We start from the raw sequence: 9,733 nt of genomic DNA on the forward strand, positions 1-9,733 counted from the left end.
TTAGAGAGGGAAATGTTGGGTCAGAACTGCCCCTTCACTGCCGGCCTAGTTAAGTTATTGGGTGTTGGAGTCAAACTGAAGAAGGCCCTGCTTCAGTCTTTAGTGAGCAAAGAAACCATTCTGCTGTGACTAGTGCTAGAGCGATAATCGTATTGCAGGATCAATTCTTCAGTTTGCAGACTGAGTACATGGATCCAAGGTCTTTCCCAGTGTCACCTAAAGTTAGATTCCTGTGCTACTGGAAAGCCCTTTTAGCTTTTCAAAGTAGCAGCCTGTCTTGGGAGTTGTTGAGAATCTGCACTGATGTCAGTGGGAACTGTGGGACACTGAGCACCACTGGAAATCAGGCTGGTTCAGATCATTTCTAATTACAGGCTACCCTGTAGATGGCCTGTTTTTTAAAAAAAAACTTTGCTCTGCCATCCTATTTCTTAATTAATGGCTGGCAGAGAGAAAATATCATGTCCTCTGTCTGCTTAACAATCTAAAATGAGTTCAGTGCATTGAAGTTCAACAAGTCATAGCAAACTGCATATCTAAATATATCATAAAACGGGAGTCTTTAGCAGGCAATAGAAAGGAAAGACATATGCTTAGCTTTTCCCTTTACAGCCTCTTCTAGTTGGGAATGGATGTTGTTTAGGTTACAGTCTGAGTTAATACGTAAATACTAAAACCAAATATTATTTAATAATGACTGTTCTAAGGAGTGAAAACTGTACTACTTTCTGGATGAAAGAGAGAAAATTAGGTGGTTTGGGCAGCTGTGGTGTGATATCGGTGGTCTAAAGCCCAGTTACAGACATTGCACGGTGGCAGGCTCACTGGAAAACTCTGACCAAACCAACGAGTCTGAAAAACCCTATTTCTGTTTTTAAGATCAGAGGAATTGTTGCAAACCAATGTTATTTATCAAATGCCAAAGATGTAGTCTATAGTGTGCCTAGGTCCTGCTGTTCTCCTGTGAAGGATACTACACCCGAAAGTTGACCTGCACACTCTAGAGTCAGTATGGGTAACTGGCAGTCAGTTATTGCAAGATACAGATTACCCTCAGCCTTTAAATTTTTTCACAGGCACTGACTTTTAACTACTCATATATAGATAAGGGGTAGTGTTGTAGCATCGCACTGAAGGGTGCGAAGTAGGAGTTCTAGATATTGAATAAGACAACTTTATCTCTGGACATACCAGAAGAGAGCTGGCAATTTATACCAAAAGGACCTTATTGGAAAAGGGTAAGCCAGGGTTAAATAACCTTGATGCCTTCAATACTAGAGGAATGAAGGGTAGAAGAATGAACTTTATGTTGGCATTGATGACTGAAGGCCTGAGGCGTCAAGTCCTCATTCATGCAGCTGTCTTTTCCTTCCTACCAACAGTTGCCTTTTAGTTCATTGAGGTCAACTGACCACATGAGTCATACAGCCTGTGTTCATGACTCTTGCTCTTAAACAGTGAAAAGAGGCAGCGTGTGTCAATGGGAGTTTACTAATAGAAGCGCAAATTTGGCATGGATCATTTATTTTATTTTCCATGACAAATATTGCAACCAGCAAACTACAGAATACGGTAATGCATTCTGATCAATTTAGGAATGTCTTTATAAAGCTAGAGTGGGACAAATCATCCTGCCTGCAATTAGACCTGTGCAAATTCATCAACTCCAGTGAGTTTGTGTGGGTCTAACAGAGGGCAGAGTGTAGCAATATGAGTGCAAATGTTGTTTCATTAAACTCTTCCTCTACTTTGCTGGGATGCAGAGTAATGCAGTTTGCATTGATTTTTATCACCATAGGAGATTTCTTTGAGGGGCATTTAATTGAAAGGATAAGCAAACAACTGTCACTTGTGCTTAGATGTGAATTATTCTACTGTATTACTGACATGAGAACTGTTCATTTTCCTGCATGGTTTTGTTTTTCTTTCTTTTGCTGCCCTGTGCTGTTTTAGATTTGAGCATGTTAAAGTAGGATGGTATGTTCTTGTGCATGCGGCTAGCAACAGCATAAGGGAGATCATGATTCTGATTGGTGTCTTGGAGTACTGCAACAATATAAATGTAGATATGACTAATGAAGTTAGTGGTTAAACTTTACATTGAAAAGACACAAGAGAGTCCTAACCTTTAACTAGTGATTGACCATGTTAGAGAAGGGAATAGGCAGACTTCCTTAAAGGGCAGATCCCTTAAAAAGGTGTCTCAGTGCCTCCCTTTTTAATTAATCTTTGCTAGAAATTCTTTCATTGTTTGCTGTATATGTTTTATGTGTGAATACTTCAGGGAAATAATTACTTTCATGCTTTTAAATACTTTGGGTTTGACCCATAAAAGCTTTTTCCATGCATTTACCTGTGTTGTTAGTAAGTGAACCCTGAAGAGTTACTTTTGGAGGCTGGGATTTAACATAGCTATAGCCTCAGTAGTAGTGACATTTCTAAAAGCCAAGGACTTGTCATACTATCACCAAGTTGTTGTATTCCTGTAGTTAGCTTTTAGTATTTTACCTTTTGAGAATCAGTCTGAAATCACGAAGTTTGTCTTCTTTATTGATCCAAGTAAGAAAGGACATGATTTGTCCAAGGTTTCGTGGGTGAGATTCATTGTGCCCAGCTGCAGGCATGTTTCCATGCAAGCCGAGTTGTTTAGGATTCTCCAAAGTCACGTGGAGAGAAATGAGTGATCTCACAGCGTGACTGTGCCCATCCATAAGAGTGTTCCCATGAGTACTTCTTTCTCTCTCCTGTACCTTAAGGAAGCCCTGGATGACAAGCTTACATGTAGATATCTGCTTGCTAGACAGCAAAAGCTGTGCTACAGAATCTGTCCTGGTATCCATATTTCCTCTGTAGGTATTTTGCCTGTTTTGTGAGTGGTTTTCTTGGTCTACCAAGATATAGTTGTTGCACAAATATAATGAGTAATGGTAACTCCAGATTCTGAACAGAAGCTTGTGGCACAGGCAATATTGAACTGGAAGGAAAGTAGAATGGAAAGAAAATTTCCCTTGTAATAGGGAAAAGGAAAGTATGACATACCTTATTTTTTTTATGTTATAAAATGAACCAAAGATTTGTCCAAACTCATCTCAATCAACAAAATATGTATTAAGTGCATTATTAAGACTTTACACAAAGAGGACTGTATGAACTGTCAGACCAGTAGTCCAAACGGTACAGCAGCCTGTGTGTCTCAGTGTTGGGATTTAAGAATCAGAAAGACACAGCAAAACCCTTGTGGACAATTAGAGAAAATGTACACATACATCAAATTCTTCCAATTTAATAGTTGGCTTATGTCTAAAACATGAGAGTTGAGATCCATTCCATATTAAATTTTTTTTCTATGTTATGTAGCAAAGATGATCTCATTACCATTTAAATTTCTAATAAATTTTTAAAGCTTTCTAAGATCCTGGGATCAGTGCTAGTTGGGACAATGACTTCCACAGGTTAATTATACACTGAAAGAGGAAATGCCATTTAATCAACTTTAAGTCCTCTACCTTTTCATTTTGTGAAAATATTAGAGTAACTTGAAGTATATGAAGCACAGGAGACTCCTGACACTACTCAGTATTTAGATGAATAGTTAGTAGCTGAGTGGGACAGGTAAAACATGAAAAGCTGAAGAGCTCGTATCTTACATCAGTTACCTCAGGGAAGGAAATAAAAACTTCCCTATGCTGAGTGTCTGTTTAGTTTTGTAACATGTCTAGACACTACAGAGCAGAGCTGACAAAGCTTTCCTCCTTGCAGGCTGCCTATTCTCATCCATTTTGAGGACGGCAAATCTGACGTGACCCCTCCTCACTGTGAAGCCAAACCCACTGGCTTTGCACAGCACTCTGTGCGTGCGTTAAGGCTTGCACATACATCCCTGAAGCACCTGACTGAGTGTGCATATGGTTGTAAGGGGAAGAGACCGTGGGGTCCCGTGGGAGAAGTGCTATCTAGGAGTGGCTATTCCTGCAAAAACAATTCGTCCCCTCTGCAGACCATGTTCTGTTTGATCCCCAGTTCCCTCCCATGAGATGGACCACTGGGAGCGGGTAGCAGTTTGCATGAATGGCCCTTTGGGATGTAAGTCATACACTTGTGCTGTAGGCGTTGGTGTTGAAAATGATGCTAAGCAAAATAAAGCAGAAGGAGATTTCCACGAGATGTTGGTGGCAAATTTAATAGTAAACAGCCATTTTTTAAATCTGTAAATCTCCCTTATACTATTCAATAACAGTGTAATTAACATTTGCATATAGATTCTGCTTCTGTGCAAGGTGTGTAGGTATGGCTGGCACAAGTTCATTCATGATTTATTCATGTGTACAGTTCCTTTGCGGCAACAAAGCGCATGCTATCATCCTTGTTTGATCGATTCTCTGTAGGTAACTCTTTCCTCTCCTTTTATAGGTAACACGGTAGCAAAGAATAAACCTGTGGGTCGCTACCAGAACAATGGCATGTGCAACTGTTGCTTGGCTGTTACACAGAGACCCTTTTTTGTGATGATGCTATTGACTTAATTCTTTGAACTTGCAAAATTAAGTCATCAAAATGGAAAATGCTTCTCCTTTCAACTGTGGCTGCGGTTCCTGAACCTGGATTTTGCTATACAGAATGGTACATTTTAATTTCACAAGAAAAAGCAAGGAGATTTGGTTCTACCTGAAATGCACCTTGGATTCTCAAGGATCTGAAACCTGGCAGAAATTCGTGGAAATATACACCTGAACTTCTCCGGTGCATCAAGGATAAGACTTTCATAATGACACTAAGATATGTAAAATTGTTTTAAATGAGTTTTAAAATTGTTTAAAATTGTTTTAAATGAGATTGTGAATGTAACCTAGGGGGTCATAGAAAGAAAATGTTTATATTAGAACCGATATGGATGATCTTAAAGGTCTTTTCTGACCTAAATGATTCTAAGATTCTATGGATTGGTCTGAGGTACTTCTCACATACAGTACAACATGAAAATACAAAGCTGATCCCAATGCTAAGTGAGTTGACAGGACAGTGTTAGGAAATTATGTCTTAGTGTATTTTCAGCTGTGATTTAGTAACTATCAAGGTTGTATGAAGGTGAAAAGATGGAACTTATAAATCAGTAGCAATTATTGTAGGGCATACTTTGGTTATATCTGTGCAATTAGATTTATTTCCTTAGATAGTTCTAGGTAGTTTAGCTTTTAAATTCATAAGTGATGGCCGGAAATCATGAGGAAGAGACAAAATTTGAAAGTAGACATAGTTTTTCTTGTCCTAAAATAAATCCATTCTCTAGGGGAATAGCAAAGTATACGTACGTATTCCTTGCCTCTTTGAATCTAGATATGGAAAATAATTTAGCCATTAGCTAGAAATATTCATTCAGATGCCTCAAAAAAAGGAGAGCATGTTTGTACTGCATAAGGAGGAAGGCTTACTGGAAGGAGGGTAATTTGTTTGGATTTTCATAGCTTTGGTTATATCCTAATAGGTAACATACTTAAAATTCATAAGCAAAATTCTAGATAAAAGTGAATCTTCACTTTCAATTAGTTCTTGTTTAGAATGATTATAATAATTAAATGTCCAGTTCCTTGACAGACTGAATTTCCAAGTGGTTACATTTTGTGACACATAATTGTTCCATATTATTGTAGATGCATTTCATACTGTTTTTCTTATTTGCCTGTTACAGTTTTTTGTCATCAGTCTTCATAAATAGGACAGTAAGTAGAGATGAAGCTGTAGCCAGTCTGTTCCCTATTACATCCTTTTGTGACTTAAGATGCACTGAAACAGACTAAAATGCAACAATGCAGATGGCTATCATGCAGATGAACTGCTGCTGACCCAGCTACTGAATTCATTGTTATGCTTTATGTAAATATTAGGGTAACAATGTATATCTTAATTTTATACAGACAGAAAAGCCAAAAAAAAAAAAATGGAGTGTGTTCTACTAATTTAGGTCATTGTGCATAAGCTTTCTAGTTTATGGGAAAGATAGCATCAGCAGTGTGAAGCTGTTCAGAGTAATAATTGTTCGCTTCTGATTTGCTGGAGTGAGTGGGAGTATTCAGCCAGGTAATTCCACTGAAGTCAGTGGTGGGAAGATCTGGCCCTGTGTTTTTTGGTTTTGATTTCTCTGGTTTAGTTCACTTTCAATTATGTATTTGATTACAGCTGGGATCATAGTGGTCATTGTACTCGGTGATAAGTAAACAAGAGATTTTCTGCTCTATGCTTGGACAGCTGAACAGTTAATAGACTGCTTGCTCTAATGAGCTCTACATTCCTAATATTTTTCCATTGTTTTGATTTTCTGATTAAATTTTAAAATTACCTTTACTATTTCTACTGTTTCTGTGCTTATGTATTCAACAATGTCATCAGTGAAGATCATTTTCATTTACTATTTGTACAATGTTGAGCCATAACTGGTATTTATTTATTTATTTAGGTAAGTGCTCTACAAAGGCATAGTAAAAACCATTGCTGAGATGTTCTAAGTGGACAAACAAGAGTTTTAGAGGAAAGTTGTTATTTTTCTCTTTGTTGAAGGTAAATACAAAGAAAACAAGTTACTTGACAGTGGTCATACACTTGGTTTGTGGTGGAATTGAGAACAGAACCAAAACTTCTTACGTCTAATTAAGTCTTTCCCATTCAAATCTTTCCCATTCAAGCCTTTCCCAAAAGGGGTACAGTATGTTACATGCCTTGCAATAGCCACCTGGAAGGTGCTTTCGCTGCCACCGAGGAAAGGGGAAACTACAACATAAGTTTGATAGTGAGATGAGATTCATGAGATTATGAAATACAGCCCAAATGAATGACTTGCCTTCCTAGATCCTCAGCCCAGGACAGAGATTTTATATTCCTAAAGCAGCTTCGTTCCAGAGGATCTTGGGTTGATTTACAGCTTTTTCTGACTCATTGCACAAATGCTGTAATATATGCCTGTTTCTTTTTGGAGGATTGCTGCTTCTTCTAATGCTTTTGTCTGGCATCTGACACCAGCATTGCCCTTCAGCTGAGCGATAGCAAAATTAAAGTCTTTGCCAGCAGCTCTGTTAGTAGAAGAGATCAGCGTCCCAGATTCTTGGTGTGTTCTCTATGTAAATGGCTTAGTTTATGTTTATCTACTTGTTCTAGAAGAGCAGTTTTTGTAAGCAGCATACTTGCAATCTCTTAGAAACCTCAGTTTGCATCCCACTGTTAAGCTTCTGTGGGTTTAAAACCCCGTGGGTCGTCATGTCCAGGCTTTTGTTTGGGGTAGGCACTGTCTCCTACAGTCTGGTTCAGAAAGTAATCCTCTTTGTCTTAAAGTGGCAATGTTTTGCCATACAATTTCTAACAAAGATTGTTGCAGACGCTCCTCTGATGAGATAGTATTCTAATACCCAAGCCGAACTGATTCATGTCCTGATTATAGCTATATCTTACTTCTTAACTCTGTTCTTTTCTCCCCTCATTAGGATGACCCTGATGTATTTTCCTTCACCCAGGTGACATTTCAGTAGGCATAAAATAACCATGGCCTCTTCATCTCCTTTTTTTTTTTTCCTGCCTATCTTTGTAGCCCTCTTTGCATCCCTTGCAATTTAGGTCAATCATTTTTTGAACAAGGATTGCCAGAATTATGCACTTTATTTGACATCTGCCATTGCCAGTTTTCTAGTGTCATTAGCCCTTCCCCACCTCTGCTGCAAATACTTCACTTTCTACAGCCTATGTTGCTTTTGCCTTTTTCATAGCTGCATCATGCTAGCAATTCACAGTCAGGAAGTGTTTGACTAATATTCTAGGCTTGCTTTTTTCAGCTTATGCCTCCTTGCTGATAGTGTTTACATTCTTACCAATTCTACCTTGGAGAATGGCCTTGAAGTTTGTGCTGCTGAATGTCACCCACTGTTACTCTCCTAGGCTGATGTAATGAGGTGCTGCCTGTTCCCTGTGCTGAGGTTTTCACTGTGCCTCTTTGTGAGGCCATGGTTGAGCACTGCCGAGACTGACTGGTGAGGAACTCCATCCTATCTCGTTTTGAACAGAAAGTGCCATTGTTCACTCTTTAGCTGGTTCCTTACCACTGTCCTTGTCTTCTCCAATTAGATAGGGAAATATCTGTGGTATCAAAATAAATGCTTTGATATATAAACTAGATTAATGGAATTATCTTTATCTAGAAAATAAATTATCTTAATAGAAATCCCTGCAAAGTTTCTCTCGCATCCTACAACTCTGTTAAATCCATGATAGATTTTATTGCATTTTCCATTTACCTTTAAGTCTGTTATCTTCAAGGATTTGTGTTAGAATTTGTACCTAAAGAGAGTGAAGAAAATATTTACATTTGCTGTAGATTTTCTCAAGCATTAGTTCATAACAAACCTACAACAATAGAAAATGTCTTTGAAGACTAACATTTGCTTGCACACTGAACAGACCCTGAGGTAAGAGAACAGTTAAGACTTCTGTCATAACAATAGATGCTTCTGTGTCTGTTGAAATATAGATGATCCTGTAACAAACTTGTAACTATTTAGGATAAATAAATGCCTCTAAACTGTAGTAATGTCATTTAAAGGACTGCTTCTCACAGCACAGTGTTCCCACGTACTGCATTGTGGTAATAATTCTGGTCAGACTCACAATGGATCTGCTCACCTTGGAATTTGGAATATGCTGGTTATGTTGAGTTCATGAGGATGTTTTTTTGAAGGTTATGGCTGCAGGGATTCTCACTGCATGGAAATGAGATTCCTACACCTGAAGATGTGGAGTATGTACTATTTTCCACGTCAGTTACTTTAGTGTTTAGTTGAGCAACTGGATCCCCTTTGCAACAGCAGGATTATCTAGACAATGATTAAAGGTGGAGGTTTTTTCCAGATGATGACACTGCCTTGATGAATAAGCTGCACATCTCCCATTGATTTTATTTGTGTCTTTTGCTTGTTAAACTGTTACTCTTAAAAAAAAAAAAAAAAGCACCTAGGCAGTGTTTTCAGCTTGTACTTTAAAGTCTAGAACCTTGTATGGGTATGTCTAAGTTACCAGATTTTTCTCATTTGGATGAAAATTCACAAAGGTAATTGGTTAGAATAACAGCCTGTACCAACCTTCAAGAGACCTTTTGCATTTTGTAAAGTACTGTAGCTTTATTATTGTTATGAGGACAAAGTCACCCACCAGGAGAAATTAATATTGCTGTTAGAACACTTCAGGGGCATTCTACCCTCCTATGTGTGTGTGTGTGACATTCCCATTAATACTAATAGAAATTACGTGCACTCAAAAAAGACCAGTTTTGGTAGCATAGGTAAAAAGTTTGTTCATTATGATAATTTATACAGAATGATAGCAATGAAATTTTGCCAGAAAAATCACTACAGGCTACACTGAACCTGGAGGCTCAAGCCTGTGAAATGCCACTGTTGCATTTTACCAGCCCAGGATGAATCCTGGAAATGAATATGGCTTTCTGGTCCTTTGAGATGTAATGCCTTGTGAAAGGTGCAGACATGAGGCAGACTAAGTGGAAAATCAACTCTGGCTTCGCTCTTCTTGCCCATACCATACAATGAAGAAAGAAGATTGTGTATTCAGTCTTTGTATGCCTTTCTGGGACTGAAGTTCAAAGACTTATAAATCTCTTCTAGCCAGTATAAGTTTTTCATTTTTGGAAGGTATCTAAGGGCATGGTCAGATCACAAGTGATTAAGCACTGCATCTTAATGAG

The sequence above is a fragment of the Ciconia boyciana genome, chromosome 11 (genome assembly GCF_034638445.1).
Source record: "Ciconia boyciana chromosome 11, ASM3463844v1, whole genome shotgun sequence".
NCBI lineage: Eukaryota > Metazoa > Chordata > Aves > Ciconiiformes > Ciconiidae > Ciconia > Ciconia boyciana.